We start from the raw sequence: 23,012 nt of genomic DNA on the forward strand, positions 1-23,012 counted from the left end.
AATATTTACTGGTAGTAGATGTTATATTTCGGAGAAGGCAAAGGCAACCCACTCCAGTACTCTTGCCTGGAAAATCTCATGGACGGAGGAGCCTGGTGGGCTGCCGTCTATGGGGTTGCACAGAGTCGGACACGACTGAAGTGACTTAGCAGCAGCAGCAGCAGATGTTATATTTAAGGAACTTAAATAATACAATAGAACTGTATTGCCTTTTGAACTGGCCGTTGTGATAATCGAAAATTTCTGGTATGTCAATTTGACATTAGAAATGTTTCAACTCCAGATACAAACACATCTGAGAGATTCAGGCTTTGGAGATTCATTAAATTAGAAGTAAATTGATAAACATCAGCTTTCTGTGATCATACAGTTTTCATACTCCATCTCCTTAAAGTCTGCCCCTAAAATATCAGATCTGATATGCTATTCGTTGTATGAAATTTGTTTTTGTTGTTTACTTGCTCAGTCATGTCCAACTCTTTGTGACCCCATGGACACTCATTAACAGTATATGAAATTAGAAGCAAAAATAGAATAATTTACTCTTAACTCCTAATTAAAAGACACAATAGTTAGCCTAATTCTCCAATGTTGGGGTCAGAGTTTTGTAATATATTACAAATTTGCTGAGAGAAACCTTTCCATAAAGGGAGAATTTGTTTCAGGAACCGCCTTACGTGAACATCAGAAAAGTTTTTTCTTTCTTTTCACTCAAAGGACATGAGAAGTGAAATATTTCCTGCCATATCAGTAAACAAGGATGTCACAGTTATCAGCAATTGCAGCCCTCAGTGTAAGCCAGTGAGCTTTGAGGACCCTCAGGAAGGAGAAGAATACCTGCTGTCTAGCAGCCATCAGACAATGGCCACTTCCCACAATGAGCCCTGAGGAAAGGAAGCTCAAGACAGGTAGACCTTGGATACTAGCCCCAGGTGCTGAGGTGCGTATGAAAGGAATGATTTCAGTGAGCCCAGACTCTTGGCTCTTCCCATACAGAGAAAAGTGCTAAATTCCTTAACTTGGAATATTTGGTTTTCTTTAATTAACAATAATCATTTGATGTTCAGACTGCTTGCCCTTTGTTGCAAAAGCATATAACCTGGCTTGTCTCCCTCACCTCCTCACTCAGCAGTAACCCTAACATCTCAAGTAACCCTAACATCTCAGGGTTACTTGAGATGCTTGCTGTCTCCTGGGTTTGAAGTCCTAAAACTTCCCACCGAATAAAACATAACTCTCAACTTTTAGGTTGTGAATTTTTTTTTTAAGTCAATAGACATAACACTATACTATATAGAAATGGAAATAAAGGCTTTAGTTTGAACAGTTCTCTATGTTACTCTGGTTGTAAAGCTTGGATCCTGTAACACATTCAAATTGGTTTATATTTATCTTTACTATTGAACATTGTGAGAGAGACAACGCTGTGTTTACCAAATCTTTTTTTCTTGTTCCTTTTCCCCAGCACACAGGAAGTTGTATCTCCCAGCCTTCTTGGAGTCAAGTCAGGTTTGGGCATGTGACTAGCTCAGGCCAATGAAAGGTGAGCAGAAATGAAAGGTCCATATCTGGAGGAGGCAAAGAAAAGCCTTTGCAGGATCCTCCAGTGTAGTTCTTCTGCCATCTCTGATGTGGAACCTCACATTGGGTTGGCAGAGCCAGAGATGGAAGCAGCTGGAAATGCTGAGTCACTACATGGAGGTGAGCTGCCTCTAGAGTCACCTGACCTACAGGTGACTGAAGGGGTGAAGGGTGAAGTCGCTCAGTCGTGTCCGACTCTTTGCGACCCCATGGACTGTAGCCTACCAGGCTTCTCTGTCCATGGGATTCTCCAGGCAAGAATACTGGAGTGGGTTACCATTTCCTTCTCCAGGGGATCTTCCCGACCCAGGGATTGAACCTGGGTCTCCCGCTTCGGAGGCAGACCCTTTAACCTCTGAGCCACTAGTGCAATACTATAACCTAGCCCATCCTGATTCAAACACAGTTGTTGTTCAGTTGCTAAGTTGTGCCCAACTTTTTGCGACACCATGCCAGGGGACTGCAGCATGCCAGGCTCCTCTTTCCTTCATTATCTCCCGGAGTTCGCTCAAATTCATGTCCACTGAGTTGGTGATGCTATCTAACCACCTCATTCTCTGCCACCCTCTTCTCCTTTTGCCTTCAATCACTCCCAGCATTAAGGTCTTTTCCAGTGAGTCGGCTCTTTGCATCAGGTGGCCAAAGTATTGGAGTGTCAGCTTCAGCATTAGTCCTTCCAATGAATTTTCAGGGTTGATTTCCTTTAGGATTGACTGGTTTGATCTTGCTGTCCAAGGGATTCTCAAGAGTCTTCTCCAATACCACAATTCAAAAGCATCAGTTCTTTAGTGTTTAGCCTTCTTTATGGTCCAACTCTCTCATCTGTATATGACTACTGGAAAAACCATAGCTTTGACTAGACGGACATTTGTCAGCAAAGTATAGTCTCTGCTTTTTAACATACTGTCTAGGTTTGTCTCGGAGAAGGCAACGGCAACCCACTCCAGTACTCTTGCCTGGAAAATCCCATGGATGGAGGAGCCTGGTGGGCTGCAGTCCATAGGGTCACGAAGAGTCAGAGGCAACTGAGTGACTTCACTTTCACTTTTCACTTTCATGCCTTGGAGAAGGAAATGGCAACCCACTCCAGTGTTCTTGCCTGGAGAAGCCCAGGGACGCGGGAGCCTGGTGGGCTGCCGTCTATGGGGTCGCACAGAGTCGGACACGACTGAAGTGACTTAGCAGCAGCAGGTTTGTCTAGCTTTCCTTCCAAGGAGCAAACATCTTTTAATTTCATGGCTGCTCTCACCCTCCACAGTGATATTGGAGCCCAGGAAAATAAAATCTGTCACTGCTTCTACGTTTCCACTTCTATTTGCCATGAAGTGATGGAACTGGATGCCATGACCTTAGTTTTTTGAATGTCGAACACAATGCTGGATGCTTTACAGTCATTATAAGTGAAGTGAAAGAACAGAATTCGGTAATGATCCTCTCTACACCTCTAAGATAAAATTATAATGAACAAACTATAGCTTCGACTTTTTAAAGTTGTTGCCCTTTACGAGGCAGTTTTGCTATACAAGTATCCAGCAACCACTGCAAGCTACTAGAATGAGATATTTTCTATTATTCCTTCCACTGCAACTCTAATCCTAACCAGCAGCTCTAAACTAGTTCTTAGACTCTTAAGTAACAAAAAAGTGCACTCAAAAAATTTAAGAAATTGTGCTATTATTAACTGGTTTCTGACAATTTTAAAATAATACTTTGATAATCAGTATAACTTTTATTAACTTTTAAAAGTGTAGAGCATGGGAACCCACTACAGTATTCTTGCCTGCAGAATCCCATGGTCAGAGGAGCCTGGTGGGCTACAGTCCATGGCGTCGCAGGGTTCGACATGACTCAAACGACTTAGCACACAGCATGCACTGAGTAGAAAGCACGGCAGAAAGGACTGACGCTATTTCTGTCCTTTTATATGCTTTATAGGTCATGGAGTATACATAGATTTTTTGAGTGTTTCAGTATTTTATTCATAACACAGTTTTCCAATAATTTGCTTTAGGGTGAATAAAAATTTGTAATTCAGCTTTGTTTTCCATAGTATGTAGTTTCATTAAACTCAAGATTTGAGAAGAACGTGGAACTTTTCACCCTCCTTTCGGTCAGAATGCATATCCAGTATAGGGATTTCCAAGCAAAACGTGTTTTAAAGAACTTCAAAGGGAATGGCAGTCCACTCCAGCACTCTTGCCTGGAAAATCCCATGGACGGAGGAGCCTGATAGGCTGCAGTCCATGGGGTCGCAAAAAGTCGGACACGACTGAGCGACTTCTCTTTCTTATTATTTTATAAACTTCTCCTTCCAGATGTTATGTAAAGATCCGGGCTTCACAATTTTCTAAAAGTGTTGGCTGTCCTCGGTTCGATCCCCGGGTTGGGAAACGGGTCCGGAGAATCCCAGGGACAGTATGGTCCAGGGGGTCGCAAAGAGCCGGACACGACTGCGCGACCTTCACGCCCACTCACGCATTGGCTGTCCCGGGGCTGCGCGCGCTTATTTTTCAATTTAGATAACTACTAACTTTTCCGTTTCAGACTTTCAGTAATTGAAACGGCATCCGCAGCTCAGAAATTGACCTCTGGTGGCTGCGCAAGTTGGGGGAGCGCCCTCCCTGGCGCCGTGTGGCGTGTCGGGAAGGAAAGGGGACACCCCAAAGCCTGCGGCCCAGGGGGCGGGCCGGAGCCCGGCCTTCCCGGCGTGCCCCGCGCGGCGAGGGGGACTCTTAACGTGAAGCGCCGGGTGACTCAGCCGCGTGGCCGCGCGGGCCGGGGGGTTCGGGGCGCGCGCCGCTGCGGCACGGCCGGTCCCCGCGGCGGCTGCTGGCGGCGCCGTGAGCGCGCGCGCCTCCCGGGCGGATTCGGGCCCCGGGCTCCGGAGCGCGGCGGGAGCGTTAGGTAAGTGGTCCGACGCGAAGAACCGGCGGGGTGAGTGCGGCGACGGGCCTGGCCCGGGGAAGTGCCTTTGTGTCGGGGGGTAAGGGGACCCGCTCCTCAGGTCGGCGCTCGGGCGGCAGCCCTCCGGGTCGTACCCCCATAGAAAGGCCGCGGCGCTGCAATCATCTCGAGGAAAAACGTTGGCAAACGGGTTCCGGGCGCCGGTTTTCGTGCTGAGGGTAAAGCCTGGTAATCCGGGGAAGAAGGGGGGATCGCTTTGCTTGGATATACGTCTACAGAGTCGGGGGACCCCTGAAGTATAACTTGACTTTCCTGCAGGCCTTTGGTGTTTTTATCCCAAAGGAGGAGAAATAATGAGAGCCCGGGAGTGTTTATTGATAAAACACTTGCCTACGTGTTTTTGTTTTTGTTTTCTGGCAGTTCATTGAATTCACTGAAAATTAGGTAGTTGGGTCGACTTCTCGCTCTTTGTACCCCTTCTTCAAAGTCTTCCTTCTCTGCCACCCACAAATTACCAGCTTTCATCGGTGCTGAAGAGCTGGGGGAGACTGAACTGGTAATTTTCTTTTAAATAAAACCTTACTTTTTATAGCGTTGACTGTCTTCAGTTCTGCACTATTCAGAAAAGCTCTTCTCTTTTGGAGTTTGTGATTCTTTCTGAAAATTCCGGGATTAATCCGATTTATTTTTAAATGAGAAACCAGTGAATAAACTAACAAGATAAGCAGGCGGCAAGGAATTGTTAAACCCGGTTATGAAAATGCATTTTTCAGGCCCTTTAATTGTCCCCCTGTTAGCTGTTAAACAACTAGCAGCAGCTGTTACCTGAGAAATTAAGAGTTTTTAATGGTCCCCAAACAGTGCTGTTATCACAGCTGAATTTGATTAATCCAGTCAAAAGAACTTCATCCTCAACTTATTCTCACCCTCCCCGCAACGTCTGGGACATTTCTTAAACGTGAATTTGCACCTTGAAAATGTAAATACCGCCCCCCAAAATGTAAATACCCGTCTCCCAATTTTTTGTATATATTAAAATTGTTTATATAGTTTTTAAGATTACTTTCCACTTGCAATTATTACAGAATATTGGCTATATTCCCTGTGTTGTACAGTGCATCCGTGAACCTGTCTTACACCTGGTAGTTCGTACTTCCCGCTCCCCACTTCTTTGTTACCCCACTGCCACCCTGTGATCACTAGTTTTTCCGCTATATCTGTGAGTTGGCTTCTTTTTTGTTATATACTGGTTGGTTTTTTTTTTTTTTTTTTTACATTCCACATATCAGTGATAACATACAGTATTTCTGTTTCTCTGTCAGACATTTCACTTAGCATAATGCCCTCCGAATCCATCCATGTTGTTGCAAATGGCAAAATTTTGTTTTTCATTTTTAGTTGAGTATTAGTCCATGGCATATATTTACTACCTCTTTATCCATACATCTGTTGATTGACATTTAGGTTCCTTCCATATTTTAGCAATTGTAAATAATGCTGCTGTGAACATTAGGGTACATGTATCTTTTCCGATTAGTGATTTTGGTGTTTTTTTTTTTTTTTTTTTCAGATGTATAGCCAGGAGTGGAATTGCTGGGTCACATAGTAGATCTGATTTTAGTTTTGAGAAACTTCCATACTGTTTTCTATAGTGAGTGCACCAGTTTACATTCTGACCAATAGTGTAAGATGATTCTCTTTTCTCCACATCCTTGCCAACATTTGTTTGTGTTCTTTTTGATGCCAGCCGTTCTGAGAGGTGTGCGGTGATAACTCATGTGGTTTTTATTTGTACTACTCTCAGAAATTTGATTCTGGAAATCAGTGGTGGGTCCTGAGTCTGCATGTTAAGCAAGCACCCCCTTTCTTGGTCTGTTATTGGTGATCCAGGGACCACACTTAGAGAAACAGCAAAATAGACTGGCCTGAGAATTTTTAGAACTGGCCAGCTTTCTTATCCTTTTGTTGATTTTTATTCTCCTTTGCCCCCTAACCAATCATAAGCCAAGAAGGTCTGAGTCTTTAGAAGGAAACAAAGGGTGCTTTCTTGGGCTCTGCCATCAGGGTGAGTGTGTGAAAGTCACTCAGTTGTGTCTGACTCTTCGCGACCCCATGAACTATACAGTCCATGGAATTCTCCAGGCCAGAATACTGGAGTGGGTAGCTGTTTCCTTCTCCAGGGGATCTTTCCAACCCAGGGATCAAACCCAGGTCTCCCAAATTTCAGGCAGCTTTTTTACTGTCTGAGCTACCAGGACACTGGGGTAGGAAATACATATTCTAATGCCTTAGAGATGTGTACTGTGTAGTAAGTTGCTTCAGTCATGTCCAACTCTTTGCGACCCGATGGGCTGTAACCTGCCAGGCTCCTCTTCTTCATGGGATTCTCCAGGCAAGAATATTGGAATGGGTTGCCATGCCCTTCAGGGGATCTTCCTAACCCAGGGATCGAACCTGCCTCTCTGATGTCTCTTGCATTGGCAGGTAGGTTCTTTACCACTAGCCCTACATTGGAAGCCTGCCTTGGAGATAGTCAGTGCCTATTAATCTGTCCTTTTATCTTTCAGGGGCCTGCTTCCAGTATCATCAGCTTATTAGAAATGTCATTAGGCTAAATCTCCCCCCTCCCAACTAATTTCAGTCTTCTTCCCTTTAGAACCAGGACAGCTAATGCTGTGTAATTCTCATGGCCTTGAACTCAGATTTCCTGTTATGTAGCAGTACCAGTAGCATTTAGGAGGGCTTTCAATTCATCTGAACATTAATTCAGGCACAGATACCCCAGTAATGCCTATTTTGTAGTAGGCCATTTTAGCAACAACATTACAAAGATGTCACAGAGTTGCATTGCTCCCTTGAGGCAAATATGAAGGCTGGATAATCTCTGCTGCCGAAAGCTTTTTCTGTTTCTTAGTCCTTCAAATATTAATAGGTGTGTAGGGATGAGGTTAGAGTTAGGCTGTGTGTTTTCCGACTTTTTTTTTTGGTCTTTGGTTTCTTCTTAGTGTCTCACTTTTCTTACTAACCTATTTCTGTTGATTCACAAAATACTGTTGTCTTTCCTTCTGTAACCCTGGGCTTCCTGATTATTGCGTCTTCCTCTGCCCCTGAATCTGTACATGCCTACTCCTCCTTGGCTAACTGGAGTAAAAAGTGTAGGGAAATTGTTGGAATGCTGCATGATTTCTAGTTGGAAGACCCAGAGTCATGGAACTGTGAGGCTTAGAGATATAAAGGAACCTATTACAAATTTATACGGTGCGGTCCTCTTGCTTTTTTCCCCCCGCCTCTTGCCTTTTAAGATGAGGAATCTAAGAGATCAGATGGCAGAGTGAGGACCCCTGGCTCCTAGCCCAGTGTTCTTCCCACTAAATCATTTCAAGAAAAATGCTTCAAAAATGAAAACAGTTTAGAGAAATTCAGTTATAAGTAGATGAAGAAAACTGAGACTTTCACATGAATACAAAAGCAATATTTGGAAAAATGGAGATGGAAGGAGAGCGTGTTCTAACCACATAAACCAGGAAGAGTAGGAATACTAAAATAAGGAATTCTGAAGCTTGAAATAATGAGCAAATAGTTCTCTTGTAATCCCCAGAAATGTTATGAAGTTGGTATTTTTTTTGATTCAGTAAAGATTAAGATAAGTACACTGAATTTTTATTAAATGTTGGATGTTTAAGCAAAGTCTAGAATTTTTTGAACTTGCCATGTAACTATACTGTTGTCTTTACCCAAATTATTAGGTATCTCTGTTGGAGACAGAAAGTAAGACTGATCTATCTGCAATCTGATTCCATATACCTCTTATGAAAAATGAGATTATTGGAATAGTATATGCATTTCTGGAATAGTAGGAAGGAAAGAAGTACAGATGAAAGAAGAGAACCCCATGCTATTTTTTCTTAGAGTCCCCAAAGTAGACGTTTTTGGATTGTTCTTGTATATTCATGAAAGTAGAATGAGAAATAATAAGGATTTGGAACTTTCCTGGCGTCTTCACTTCCCCAGCGGGGAGTGAGGGTTTCATCCTTGGTGGGGAAACTTTAAGATTCAGCTTGCACCAGGGTGTGGCCAAAAAAATAAATAATAAGGACTTATTAATTATAGACATTGTTATGTACCAGACTGATTAGTAGACATTGTTTTGTACCAGTCACTTTGCTCAACATGTCTACGTTTCTCATTTAATTTCCTCCATTTTATAGCCAACGAATCTAAGACATAAAGAGCTTACGTTTGCCCAAGTCACACCTTGTGAGTGGCTGAGCCAGCATTCAAGCTTAGACGGACTCCATCAATTAATATTTATGCTCAGTAGTGCCCTCCTTATTCTTCACTGGGCAGTGGTTAAGAATGTGGGCTTTGGAGCCGGTTTTTCCTGGGTTTAAATCCTAGCTCTTTCATTTACTAGCTTGGATATTCATCAGTTTCTTTCTCTGAAATAGAGGTTGTAATAGTAGCTACCTCAGAGGGTTATTAGGATTGAGTTAATTCATGTAAAATGCTTTGATCTACACCTGACTATTGGGAGTTCTCAGGAGATGCTGACTGTTAATTGGTTTTTAAAAAATAATTTAAGAGACTGTTGATATTTTCTTTAGATTTAGATTGTCCTTTCCAGTGTTGAAATGCTAAGGCTTTTATAGTGTAGATATAAATTAACTTTATCTCTTTTCTTACTGTAACATAGGGGAGGCAGGGCTTACTAAAATTTTGGAAAGCACTGGGGTGTAGTAGAAAGATCTGTGACATGATTTGGTTAAGGTTACTGGAGAAAGTTCACCTTTCTTAGAATAAAACAACTAATGATCTTTACTTCTATAGGAAGGCCACAGTATATACCTTAAAACCATGTAAGACTCCTTCAGTGTATTTGCCTTAAATCTCTTTTGGTGGGAAAGGATAAAATTTTAATTTTTGCAGTTATATCTGTGTATTAGTTTGCTGGGACTACCATAACAAGGTACCACAAAACATGTGGTTTAAACAATAGAATTTCCAGAGGCTGGAAGGTCAAGTTCAAGGTGTTGGTGGGGTTGGCTTCTTCTTAGGACTTGCTCCTTTGCATGTAGGTGGCTGCTTTCTCCCTGTCTTCACATGGTCGGTCTTCTCTCTGCACCTCTCTTGTCCTCATCTCTGCTTAAAAGGACACCAGTTGTATTGGATTAGGGCCCACTGATGACTTCATTTAATCTTGAAAAGTGAGTGTTAAGTCACTCAGTCATGTCCACTCTTTTAAAGAGCCACCACCTCTTTAAAAGCCACATTCTGAGGATTTAGGATAACAGACTTCAACATACAAATTTTGAAGGAAACACGATTTAATTTAGCTCATGACAGTCTGTTTAGGGGGTTGAATGTTGGGTAATTTAAATGGCAGGTAACCTGTCCCTGGTGGCTCAGCCAGTAAAGAATCTGCCTGCAGTGCAGATCTCTGGGTGGGGGAGATCCCCTGGAGAAGGGCATGGCAACGCACTCCAGTGTTCTTGCCTGGAGAATTCCAGAGGGGCCTGGTGGGCTACAGTCCATGGGGTCACAAAGAGTCGGACACGGCCGAGCAGCTAGCTCAGTCTGAGCCTTCTGTTGTGCTTGTCACTGAGCACCCTCCGCCTTGGGACCTGAGGGTCATGCTTTATCCTGTGCCTACCCACATGCCCTGCCTTCCGCCTGTTCCCTAGAGCTTGCTGTTGAGTCCCCTAAGAAGCCTCCAGTTAAGTCCTTGTGTTGGATTTAAAGCTATGAAGATTATTCTGTCATCCTATAGAGTAATCTGCTTGAGAAACTATTTCATGTATTTAACCTAAATTCCTAATTTGTCTGGTATTCCTAATATTTCTTCTTGAATCTAGATGGAAAAAATGTCAAGATCTCTTAAGTAGTGATATGTCATTTTCTTCTTAAACTTCAAAAAATTTAAAGTATTCTAAGGTTTTTTTTTTAAATTTCAACCATTTTCTCGAAGAGTTCCCTGTTTTTAGAGGTACATTTTCCTTTTTTTTTTCCCCTCATTTTAAAAGTAGTTAACACATTCATTTTAGAGACTTTGGCATATTCAGTAAAACAGTTTTTTAAAAATCACATGATAAGCCTGTAGTTAAGGTGGAATATTAATATCTTTAATCATTTTCTATGACTAGGTTGTTTCAAATTGCCTTTTTAAAATCTAGATTATCAGTACTATTTCATGCTATTTTAGTTATTATAAAACATTTTTTAGTCTGTTCATGTGATGAATTATATTAATTTTTAGAATGTTAAGCCAACCTTTGTATTATCCTTTTTTATATATATATGGGTTTGATTTTTTTAAAAAAATAATTGGTATAGGAATTTTGTGTTTATGAGAAAAAGTGGTCCATAATGCTTTTTGGTAATGCCCTAGTGAAGTTTTGAGTCAGTGTTATATGCTGGCCTCAGAAAATGAATTGGGATGTATGCCCTGTTTTCCTGTTCTCTGTAAGAGTTTATATTGATAAGATTGATATAATTTCTTCCTTTAAAGATGTGGAAGAATTTACTAGTCAAGCCACTTGGTCCTGGAATTTTCTCTAAAGGATGGTTTTAATTGTGGATTATGGTTCTGTGTACTATTTATATACTATCAAAATAATCTGTATCATCTATTTGTATATAAATACAGGCACAAATATATTAAGCTATTTGTTGAAGGGTGTTAGTGTATACCGTGTGGAGACTGGACTAGGACATTAGGAAGGGCAGGCTGGGACTCTGGGCAGGAGTGGAAGCAGTGTCCAGTCAAATTTTTTCTTTATCAGAGAACTTCAGTTCTGCTCTTAAAGCCTTAGAATTGGTTGGATGAGGCTCACCCACATTATCTGGATAATCTTCCTTATTTAACCTAAAATGGTTAAATACTTTAATCACATCTACCAAAAACCTTTACAATAACACCTAGATTAGCACTTGATTGAGTAACTGGGACTGTAGCTTGTAGGTTGACATATAAAACTGACCATCACAGCCTTTCCACAGTCTTGGCTCTCTCGCTAGTTGCCTAATGCCTTCAAACAGATGTGGGGTTTCTGTTTTTTTATTTTTTGGTTTCACCCATCCCATTCTGATGGATGCATTATTCTAGGGGATAGGACTTACCAGTGCATGGAAGTCGTGGTGGGAACAGGGAGGAAGGCAGACTTCAACTTGGCACAAAGGGAAAAAATAAAATTTTTCCCCCCAAGCATTAGTGGCCAATAATAAGGGTGAGCTAATAATAAGCAAGAGATTCTTTATTTTGGAATATTTTTTAGTTAGACTGGACTGAACTAATAGTGTTTTTGTAGTTCTAGAGGGAAGGTGATTTGGACCCCAGATCTTTTTGAGATTTATGATTGTGGGGGTAAAATTGGGAGCCCAGCATTTAAAAAAAAAAAAAAGTATCATTTTCTGTCACCATTATTTTATAAAAGAAAAGACATTTAATATAAAGAACGAAGTAAAACTTAGTTTAGGTACCGAGAAAGCATTAAACTAACACCTGCCACAATTCTTTAGTTCACATTTTAATATTTTTTAAATCAGGCCGTGTCTTAAAATCACGGGTGTGTTAATATGATAGTACTTTCTTGAAACAGTGTTATTCGGTTGATGTCTTAGTCCGTGTCAGTTGTCTCAGAATTGGGATAATAATTGTGTTTGTATGCGTGCGTGACATTATCTCCATTGCCCTCATTTTTGCTGTCAGTGAAAACGTTCGACACTGATTAAGACTGACACTGGTTAATACTGGTCCTTGAATCATCTTCTGACACAGTGACTGTGGACTGTCTCCAGAATTTTCAACATTTGTTCTATTGCTACAGTGCTGCTTTATAGATCTGTCCCCTAAGACCTTCAGATCTTGCCGGACAAGGACTTAGCTTTTCTTATCAAATGGGCTGCTATATTGAATAATACATTTAAAATTTAAAAAAATTGTACTCCCTTGTACTGTTTACGACATCATTGCTAATAATATAGATCTTGGAAATTTCCTGGAAGTTTGCCAGTGAGTAATCTTAACCTCAGTGTCTCTTCCTGTTATATACCTTGGATTGTTCATAGCTTAAAGTTGTCATTAGAATGAGCATAACTAGTTGAATCTATCAAAAGACAGAAGCACCCTGTGTGGAAATTACAGAATTTGATCTACTCTGGTTTTAGGTAATAAAGCTGAGAGTTATAACAGAATTAAGTAAGGTCTTAAATTGAACTCTGAACTCAAGATTGTAAAATCAACCACTATCTGGAGTTCATTGATTTAGAGGTTGTTTCAAAGCAACTATTTAAACAGAAAAGGTGCTAGGAGTGTTCATTACTGGCACAGAAAGGTCATATGTCTTGGCTCCAGATCTTTGGCTTGAGATCATATCTCCAAACCTGGGAAACTTAACATAGAATTAATGAAGGTAAATCAGAAGTAAATCTCCAATAGGCAGAGATAACACAGCTTAAGGGTGACATGTTTGACTATGAAGCCGGAAACCTATGTTTGCAGCCTGGCTATACTATTAGCTGTGCGACTGTGAGAATTTCTCTTAACTTCTTTATTCCTCAGTTTCCGTATCTGTAAATGAGGATAATAATAGCAGCTACTTCATAAAGGTTTTTTGTTGGTTTTGTTAGTATTAAGTTAAATAACATTTATAAAGTGCTAAGAATAACATGTAGCAAATGATATATGTTAAAATCAACAAAGGTTAGTCCATCTAGACTTAAGATGGACTGTTTGTGGTAATTTGGCATATTGAATCTCAACTGATTAATTAGTGATCCTAATGTAGAATATGTTCTTGAGTAATTGGGTTTAGATTTGGTTATTTAAGGATGTAAGAAGACTTTGCATCTTGAAAGGGGTTGCAGTATTTAAAAACTTCTTCAGATAAATTAATGAATCCAAGTTTAAGGATTTACTGAAGGTTTTCTGAGTACTTTAAGATTGGCTTGATAGGCAGTTGAAGTACTAAAACAAAAAAAGAACATGTTAAAAGATTATAAGTATCATTAAAAATGAATTGAAATATCAAACTTAGGATACTGGGGATTCAACTGTATTTGTCTCTTTTTGTCTTATTTTATATTTTAAACTGAATAGTGATTAAAAAAGTTATTCTCTAAATCCTTTTGTTTAATAGTTCTTTTAATTAGGTGATTTGATAAAGTTGTAGAGGAAATTGTTTAAAGGCCTTTAGACAGTTATAAGGGAGAAGGCAATGGCACCCCACTCCAGTACTCTTGTCTGGAAAATCCCATGGACGGAGGAGCCTGGGAGGCTGCAGTCCAAGGGGTCTCGAAGAGTTGGACATGACTGAGTGACTTCACTTTCACTTTCCACTTTCCTGCATTGGAGAAGGAAATGGCAACCCACTCCAGTGTTCTTGCCTGGAGAATCCCAGGGACGGCGGAGCCTAGTGGCCTGCCGTCTGTGGAGTCGCACAGAGTCGGACACAACTGAAGCGACTTAGCAGCAGCAGCAGACAGTTACAAATTGAATGTAAGGTCTTCAAGTCTTAATTTAAATTCAAGTAACTGTAATATAGTCTCTTCTGGTACAAAAGCTGTTTTTGGACCTAAGTTTATTGATAGAAAGGTTATCAGAGCAGTAAGTTAGGAAAGTCAAGTAGAGAAGACAGGGAATTGTATCTAGGCAGTTATAATCCCATGTATCTAGGCAGTTAAAATCTCGTCTCTACCATCCTGTGCTTTCATCCGCCAGTCTGCCAGCCTGGCCTCTGCTAGCAGCTCATACACGAAAATGAAGGAGGGCGTGTGGACTCGGAGGCGCTGCCTTTCTCTCCTGCATCTCCTAGGTGCTGCCCTTCTGGCTGTCAACCCACTGAGATGCTGTCACACCTAGACAGTTCCAGTAGCCTCTTACTCCACTTGTCCATCTGTGGTTACATTTATTTTAAAGCAACATGTTGAATATGAAACTTCTCTATGTAAAAACTTCACCTACAAAACAAAGTCCTTCACTCTGCTTGACTTTGTAATTCAAGGCCTCTGTAAACCAGCTGCAGCTTGTTTTTCACCCGTGTTCTCCTAGGGCTGTTCTGCACAGCCATCTAAGTTGTGTGTTGCATAGCTCCTTAAGGGGTGGTGTGCGTGGGGTTCCCTGAAGCTGTATGGTATGATGGTTGCTCTGTTTTCTCCCTCCCTTTTGTATTAATCCTTCACTCTAACCTGGCTGGTCTGCCCCTCCCCTCCTTTCTTACAGTAATAAAGCTCCTTTTCATTCTTACTTTTCAACCTGTTATACATCATTCACCCTGTTTTATGCCCTCTCTTTTCTTTAATAGGTAGAACCAAAGAGTGGAGTATTAAACAGCCATTAAAAGAATGAGGAAGATTTCCAGTCACTCCTATGGGGTGAATTTGAGATATATTGTTAAGAAAAATAGCAAAGTACAGAGCTGGATATGGTATTCCATCTTTTGTATGAGAAACAGAAGAATTAAGAATTTATATGTATATACATCTATAAAGAGAAACATGAAGGATAAACAGATTAATAAAACTAGTTATGTGTAGGGAATAGATAGGAAAATACTGGAGGGGAAGGGAGAGATATCTCTGAGCATTCCTTTTTTGTAATACTAACTTTTCAACCATGTAAATGTTTTACATAATCAAAAATTAAAATAATGAAAAATAAGCTATAATTGAGTGATTAAAAAACAAAAATGAACCTAAATTACAGGACATACAGAATAAAATAACTAAAAATAAAATAACTAAAAATAAACATAGTATGCTGAATATACATCCCTAGTGAAATGTAATTCAAGGACAAAAAGAATTAGCCCCCAAAAGACACTTAAACTTAGTGGGTTTAAATGTTAGTAACATTAATGTTATAGTTTTATTTATTTATTTATTTTTAATTTTTATTTTTACTTTATTATTTTGCTTTACAATACTGTATTGGTTTTGCCATACATTGACATGAATCAGCCACGGGTGTACATGAGTTCCCAATCCTGAACCCACCTCCCACCCAATGTTATAGTTTTAAAACTGAATTATGAACCAAGATTTTCATTGTGAGAGAAAAGATATAGTACTAATAGAAAATAAGTAAAGAAAAACCATAATGTCGAATTTGAAGTGAACATATCAGTATAAACTCTGTTTGTGTTTTAAAAAAGCTCCAGGTTTGCTTCTAAACCATTTCAGTAGACTGTGACACCCCAATATATAAGACACCTGGTGTTCAGATCTTGATTTATAAATGCTTTTGTCCACTAAAAAGAAGAAAGGCTTCTGGAGAATTGGCTGATTGTAAGTCAAGGTCAGAGATGGTGAAAGGTGGGCTTAGAAAACATATAGGAAGTAGCCTCAAAAAACCAATAGCTGCTGCTGCTAAGTCGCTTCAGTCGTGTCCAACTCTGTGCGACCCCATAGACAGCAGCCCACCAGGCTCCCCCCGTCCCTGGGATCCTCCAGGCAAGAACACTGGAGTGGATTGCCATTTCCTTCTCCAATGCTTGAAAGTGAAAAGTGAAAGTGAAGTTGCTCAGTTGTGCCCAACTCTTAGCGACCGCATGGACTGCAGCCCACCAGGCTCTTCTGTCCATGGGATTTTCCAGGCAAGAGTACTGGAGTGGGTTGCCACTGCCTTCTCCAAAAACCAATAGAATTGTGTTTAAATGACAGATGAACTCTTGAAGGGAATCCCACTAGCCGTACCTGGGACAGTTTGAACCAATAATTGGAGAAGTTAAAAAAAAAAAAAGATGGTAATGGATCATTTTAATACATTAGATTAAAACAAATCTTTGAGTTCATAATTAAACTTAAAAAGGAAGATACAGGGAGAGTGAAGTAGGAGTTCTACTTAACAGAAGAATGCTAGACAGTAAATGTAGGAAGAATGACAAAATTAGAAAGTCATTTTGTAGTCCCCAGTGTATTAATAATTGGTTCGGGCAAGAATCTTCAATAGATGCTGAAACCACTGGATGAAAAGTTATTGGGAGACAGGATATCAGATCTCTCTTTACAACAGAAAGACCTGTTGTCACCGCTTTAACCACATAATCAGACATGCCCTGTAGTGGGGTAGCCTGGCATTGTGTGCCCCTGATGTGATGGCAGTTTGAAGGACACAACTGTATTCTTGTTTTAAAAAAATTTAACTTGTATTTCATCACATGGAAACAATGAGATGGATGTTAGAACTGACCTAGACTTTTTAATTTAAAATAATTTTTATTGAAGTATAGTTGATTTATAATATTTTATTAGCATAACAAAGTGATTCAGTTATATATTTTTTCAGATTATTTTCCACTGTAATTATTATCAGCTACTGAATGTAGTTATGTGTTAGATGGTGAATCCTTGTTGCTTGTCTGTTTTATGTGTAGTAGTTTGTATTTGTTAATCCCATTCTCCTAATTTGTCACCCCTCCTCTTTCTGCTTCCATAACCAAAGTTTGTTTTCCATGTCTGGCAGTCTGCTTCTGTTTTGTATATAGGTTCATTTGTATTATTTTTCAGATTCCACATGTAAGTGGTATCGTAATTGTCTTTCTCTGACTTAGTATGAAATTCTCTAGGTCTGTCCTCCATGTTCTGCAGATGGCAATATTTCATTCTTTTTTATGGCTGAGGAGTATTCTTGTGTGTGCGTGTGTGTGCGTGCATCTGTATGTATATATCACATTTTCTTAAGTCAGTCATCTGTTACGGTCCCCTGGGTTTCATGTCTTCGCTGTTGTACATAGTGCTTCTGTGAACACTGGGGTACGTGTATGTTTTTGAATTAGTGTTTTTGTCTTTTCTGGATATGTGCTTAGGAGTGGGATTGCTAGATCATATGATATCTCTATTTTTAGTTTAAGGAACCTCCATACTGGTTTTTTTGTAGTTGGCTGCGCTAATTTATATTCCCACCAACAGTGTAGGAGGGTTCCCTTCTCTGACCAGACTTTTTCAAAAAAGTCAATTTCATGTAAAACAACTGTCCCCCAAATTGTGGGGGTAGGGACAGCAGGGTGCAGAATATGAAAGATTCAGAACAGCCAAATGTAAGGAATGAGCCTTGATTGACTTATGGATCCCAAAAAAGATTATGCAGGAAAATATTAGGCCAATTGAGTAAATTTGATTATTGGTTATATATTAGTATTATGCAAATGTTCATTTTCTTAGATGTGAGAGCAATACTGCTGTGTGATTTTTTTAAGAGAATGTTCTCATTCTTAGAATGGGCTTGCTGAAGTAACTTGGGTGAAGTGTTGTAATGTTAACTTTTAAGTGATTCAGAAAAACTTGTGTGGTGGGGGAGCAGATGATCATTGGTAAATCTGAAGGATATATTAAGATTTTACTGGTTATAATGATTTTTTCAATTTTCTGGAGATTTGAAAAATTTCAAAAAAAAAAAAAAATCTGCTTCAGAGCCCAGCTCAGATTTTATCTCATATGAAGGCTTCCTTTTCCAACCACACTGTCTAGAGGTGATTTTCGCTCCAACTTTTGTGTTTATTTTATAATCCCCAAACCTGAGTGCCGAATAAGAGCTGCCTAAGAAGTTGACTTTTTAATTTTTAATTACAAATTCCAGACTCGTTGTAAGAATAGGCCCAAGAATCTGGAACCACTGGTTTGAACCATGTGTTCTGTATTTATTACCTAAAGTTGCTTGTCTTTTTCATATAGCCCCACCTACTCAGTGGGAGCTTGGGGCCAACCCTTGAGAGCATTGCTCAGTCCTTCATGTTGCTCAGTGCTGTGTGCCTTCCACACAGTAGGGGTTTGGTAAGTATGTGCTGACTATAATATATAGGTTGGGACTGATTTGTTGATCATCTGAAGAAACTACCAGAAACTTCTCCATGGTTTTGAGAGATTAAAAAAAGAAACCTTGCTGATAAAAGCACTTAGTACAAAAGGCCCACTAGAAAGATGTATAGTTTTTAGTTCTAACACTACAGGTTTGGTTTATAGAAATAACATGTTTGTTACCAGCAAATGTTTGGAATTAAAGAGTTAACAATGGTATCATAGTTGAGTTTTATTACCTCTGCAAATGGATATATAAAGACTCTAGTACTTGATCTCTATAAAAATACAGATACCCAGAGATACAGTTTTCTTCCTTCTACACTTATTGATATGGTTGACACATGGCCCTGTATATGTTTAAGATGTACAACATAATTTGACTTACTTACATAATGATATGACAATAGGTTTAGTGAACATAGATCTCATATAGAAACGTGACAAAGATAGAAAAAAAGATTTCGTTCTCCCTTGTGATAAGAACTCTTAGGATTTACTCCCTTAACAGCCTTCATAGGTAAGGTAAAGAAAGCAGTGTTAATTATCTGTATCATGTTATATATCTCCAGTACTTATTTATCTTATAACTTGAAATGTGTACCTATTTTTTATGCTAAGATGATTTTTTTTAATTGGACAGTTGGAATTGAGATAATGAATGAAGGTTGAGGTTAGGTGTTAATGCAGGAAAGAAGAAACAATTAGAGATTTAAAAAATAAGGTCTTTGAAGATTTTTATAGGCTTGAAGCTGGTTTTGAGTATATTAAAAAGTAATAATGGCTAACTTTTTTTTTTTTTTTTAGTGTTTACACATGCCATAGATTGCGTTGGCTGAAGTATCCATAATCCCTAAAACAGTTCTTCCAAGTGGATATTGATGTATAGATGAGAAAATTGAGTCTCAGAGAAGTTCGTCATGTGCCTAGACTCACACAGCTAGTACGTGGTGGAATCAAGAACCAAACCAGGCAGTGTGGGTTCCAGAGCACTTGCTGGTAAATATGGGAAGCAGGACAGCTTATCACTAAATGTAGCTTCCCTTAATTTGAGACTTAATGAGGAAATGGTATGGGAAATGGGAGAACATTTCATAGCATTAGTTCTTTGAAAAGAAAAAAGAGAGAAAGGAGTTAGGGGAAGGGAATTGATCTTTACCAGGGGTTAATTATACAGTTGCTTAGACCCACAGGAAGAGTATATTAAAAAGGCAAGTGTATGAACCTTGACCAGTATTGAAGAAGAGCAAAATCCTGCACAGAAGAGTATTCTAGTATAGCTTCATTAACCTAGCCTATCTTTAAAGTATATAATGTATTTATGTGTATTAAAATAGCTGAAATAGGACTTCCCTGTTGGTCCAGTGGTTAAGAGTCTGCCTGCCAATGCAGGGGACAGGGGTTCGAGCCTTGGTCGGGGAAGATTCCACAGAACACAACTACCAAAGCCCACATGCCCTAGAGCCTGTGCTTTGCAACGGGAAAACCCACCACAGTAAGAAGCGTGAGTGCCACAGCTAGCGAGTACACCCACTCGCCACACTAGAGAGAGGCCTACGCAGCAGTGAAAGCCCAGTGCAGCCAAAATAAGTCAGTAATTGACAAAATAATAAAACAGCTGAAATAAACATTATTGCTTTGAATTAAAAACTTGATTAAACACTCTTAAAAATAAATAGTAAAAATGCTCTAGTATTAATACATCTAATTATCCACACATTTAAAAAATATTTCATTGGAATGAATTATGGCAGTAATATTTTTGGGTAAAGCAAATTTTTACTTCCATATAATAAGAGAGCAAACAAAGCTACATTCTGAATAATAAACTGGTATGCGTGCAACTGCCATCTCCATTAAATTTAATGCTTTATGAGACTTAATTATTCTAAACTAGCAATTGCTGCAGAAAAAAAATGAGTGGTTAAGATATAATTTTAAAGATTAAAAGAAAAAATTTCCCTGTTGACAACTTAAAACCATTCTAGAAGTTCTAGATAAATGACATAGAGAAATGATGGTCAAGAGTGTTAAATTAGACATTGTATTGACAAAGAAATAAGATTACTCAGTGGAACAGAGTTTAAAAACCAGACCAAGCATAAATTATGTTAGTATTTGATTAAAGTGCCATCTCAAATCAGTGTGGGAAAAAAACAGACTCTTCAGAATATATTAAGGCAGTTAGTTGGTTAGCCATTTGGATTTTGTTAGATCTATACTAACTGGGCTTCCCTGCTGGCTCAGCCTGCCAATGGTGGGAGACAACAGTTCAGTCCCTGGGTCGAGGAGATCCCTTGGAGAAGGAAATGGCAACCCACTCCAGTATTCTTGCCTGGGAAATCCCATGGACAGAGGAGCCTGGTGGGCTATAGTCCATGGGGTCACAAAGAGTTGGACAGGACTTAGCAACTAAACAACAACAAATTCCTGAGGGAAAAGTGGAAAGACACAAAAGGTCAGGTTCAAAGGGCAAGTTAGGCAACTGAGGCAAAAAATAATTCAAAGAATTCTAAAAGCAGCAGTTGTTTAATCTCTGTCATGTCCAACTCTTGCGACTCCATGGGCTACAGACTGCCAGGCTCCTCCTCTGTCCATGGGATTTCCCAGGCAAGAGTACTAGAATGGGTTGCTGGTTTCTCCCCTAGGGGGTCTTCCCAACCTGGCGATCAAACCCACATCACCTGCGTTGCAGGTGGGTTCCTTTCTGCTGAGCCACTGGGAAGCCCTAAAAGCAGTACCATGGGTCATTTTGCTGAATCAAGAAGAGAGCTGTAGCTGAAGTCAGTAGAGCCATACAATAGAGCGTAAAAGGTATGTTCAGAAGTGGAGGGCGACGTGCTTCAAGAGCCCAGTCAGTGGTAGCTAAGCAGTTGTATAAGGGAGGTTCAGATAACAGATGTGTCCCTTGCTTTTGTATAGCACTTCATGCTTTTTTCCCCCATACATCTTAATTGAGAAAGGACTAGCTAGCTTTGTAGTGGCTGATATCATCCCATTTTTATGGATGAAAACACGCTTAAAGAACGTTTTCTTGGTGGTGAGGCTTAATTATCAATAGTAACAGTGCCAAAGCCAGAAACTGCTTTGCCTCAGTCTAGTGGGTGGTCCTGTCATCACACCCTGTCATTTATACTCCAGGGAGGTGAGAGCAAGCCATGGAAACATCCAGTGATTCTCGTCAAGCCTGACAAACTTGACATGAATAAATCGCTGCTATTACCCCATGTTTAGCCAGCATGGGATTTTTTTCCCCTGCCTACTGAAATCTTTTAAGGCTGTTAAAGGTGAAATTTTCCAAATGTTGATGAAAATGAATGACACTTTTCGCTTTGTGACAACCTAGAGGGGTGGGATGGGGTGGGGGGTAGGAGGAAAGTTCAGGAGGGAGGGGATATATGTATTCCTCTGGCTGATTTATGTTGATGTATGGCAGAAGCCAGCACAATATTGTAAAGCAGTTATCTTCCAATTAAGAATTTTAAAAAGAGTGACTTTTCGATGGCCACACTAAAATGAGCTCTCACATTTCCCTCTGACTAGCAAAGATGAGGAAGATTGGTATACTGTTAGCCAGAGTTCCGTGCTGCCAGAAGGAGTATAAATTGGTATGTTTATAAAGGACAGTCTGGCAGTATACATCAAAACTTATTTATGTTTTTCCATAGCAATTTTATCTCTAGGAGTTTATTCCAAGGATATAATGGAATATGTGCCCAAAGATATGTGTGCATGTATTTTACCACAGCTTTGATTTTTAAAGTATTTATATCTTTCTATATTGATTTTTTTTTAATTGAGCATAGATTGCTTTTTACAAGCAGTAAAACACTGATGCTATTTTATATGGAAAAATACAGTTATTCTATCATAGGATTCTCGGATTATGACTATAACTCCTATTTGATAAGAACTACAGCCAACAATTACCCTGGAAACTACTGATTTTCTCTTTAATTTCTGACAAACAATAGAAGGAAAAACTTCTAGAATCATTACTGGATGAAAGGCAGGATGATTTGGGGGAAGCAGTGTGATTAGATGAAAAGAATATGGGAATCAAAAGACCTAGATTTGGAATCTATCCTTGCTTCTTAGCTGCAGTTGTGATTTAGGCAAAGCTGCTAACCTTTTAAAGCCTGTTGTGAAGATAATTACTGTCTTTCTCCGAGGGTTGTTTCAGTTTCAAATAAGATTAGATTTCTGAAAGTCTCTGCAGATTCTATGGCTTGGGAATAACGATAGTCAACTTTATTGAGTACTGTGCGCCATACATTGTACTAAGCACTATAAGAAATTGCCTCATTTCATCACTTGTATCAGCGCTGTGTGGTTAATGATTATCATCCTCTCTTACAAGTGAGGACGTTGAGACACAGACCTAGAAGCCTGCCCAGGGCAACAGCTGTAAGAAGTGGACCCATGATAGAGAATCATATTTGGGGAGCAGTGTAGCCAGAGGTCTCTAAGAAGTGTTCATCTCAGCAGTCTGCCAGACTTCTTTGATGAAGGCACAAGTGTGAGGGAAGGGAGAACCCAGCGGAAATAACTTAGCAACAGAGGTCTCTTTTCTTTGTTAAATTATTATGGGTTTGGGAACATACTGTAGGGAAACTATAAGATTTAGAAATCATATGGATAGATTTTATATGGGCTTATTAATACCGGAGTGGTCTTGCTCAATATTTTTAGAAACAATCTAGAAAAACCAGAAAACGGAATTTCTTCTGAGATTTGAA

The 23,012-nt window shown here is 39.6% G+C and overlaps 1 protein-coding gene across 6 annotated transcripts in view; it reads left to right on the top strand.

Moving 5' to 3' along the window:
• Positions 1–1,530: 1,530 nt before the first annotated feature.
• Positions 1,531–23,012, top strand: part of KCTD20 (potassium channel tetramerization domain containing 20) — a 39,819-nt gene continuing 18,337 nt past the window's right edge. Inside the window, exons 1-3 of one of the 6 annotated variants that reach the window (XM_069563460.1) lie at positions 4,342–4,485; positions 4,906–5,041; positions 19,081–19,272. The gene's annotated coding sequence lies outside the window, so the exon portion shown is untranslated. Of the gene's footprint in view, positions 1,702–4,269; positions 4,516–4,905; positions 5,042–19,080; positions 19,273–23,012 lie in introns of those variants that run through there. The other 5 variants (XM_069563462.1, XM_069563461.1, XM_069563459.1 and 2 more) reach the window with 5 other exon arrangements.

Source organism: Ovis canadensis, chromosome 20 (assembly GCF_042477335.2).
Source record: "Ovis canadensis isolate MfBH-ARS-UI-01 breed Bighorn chromosome 20, ARS-UI_OviCan_v2, whole genome shotgun sequence".
Taxonomy (NCBI): Eukaryota; Metazoa; Chordata; class Mammalia; order Artiodactyla; family Bovidae; genus Ovis; species Ovis canadensis.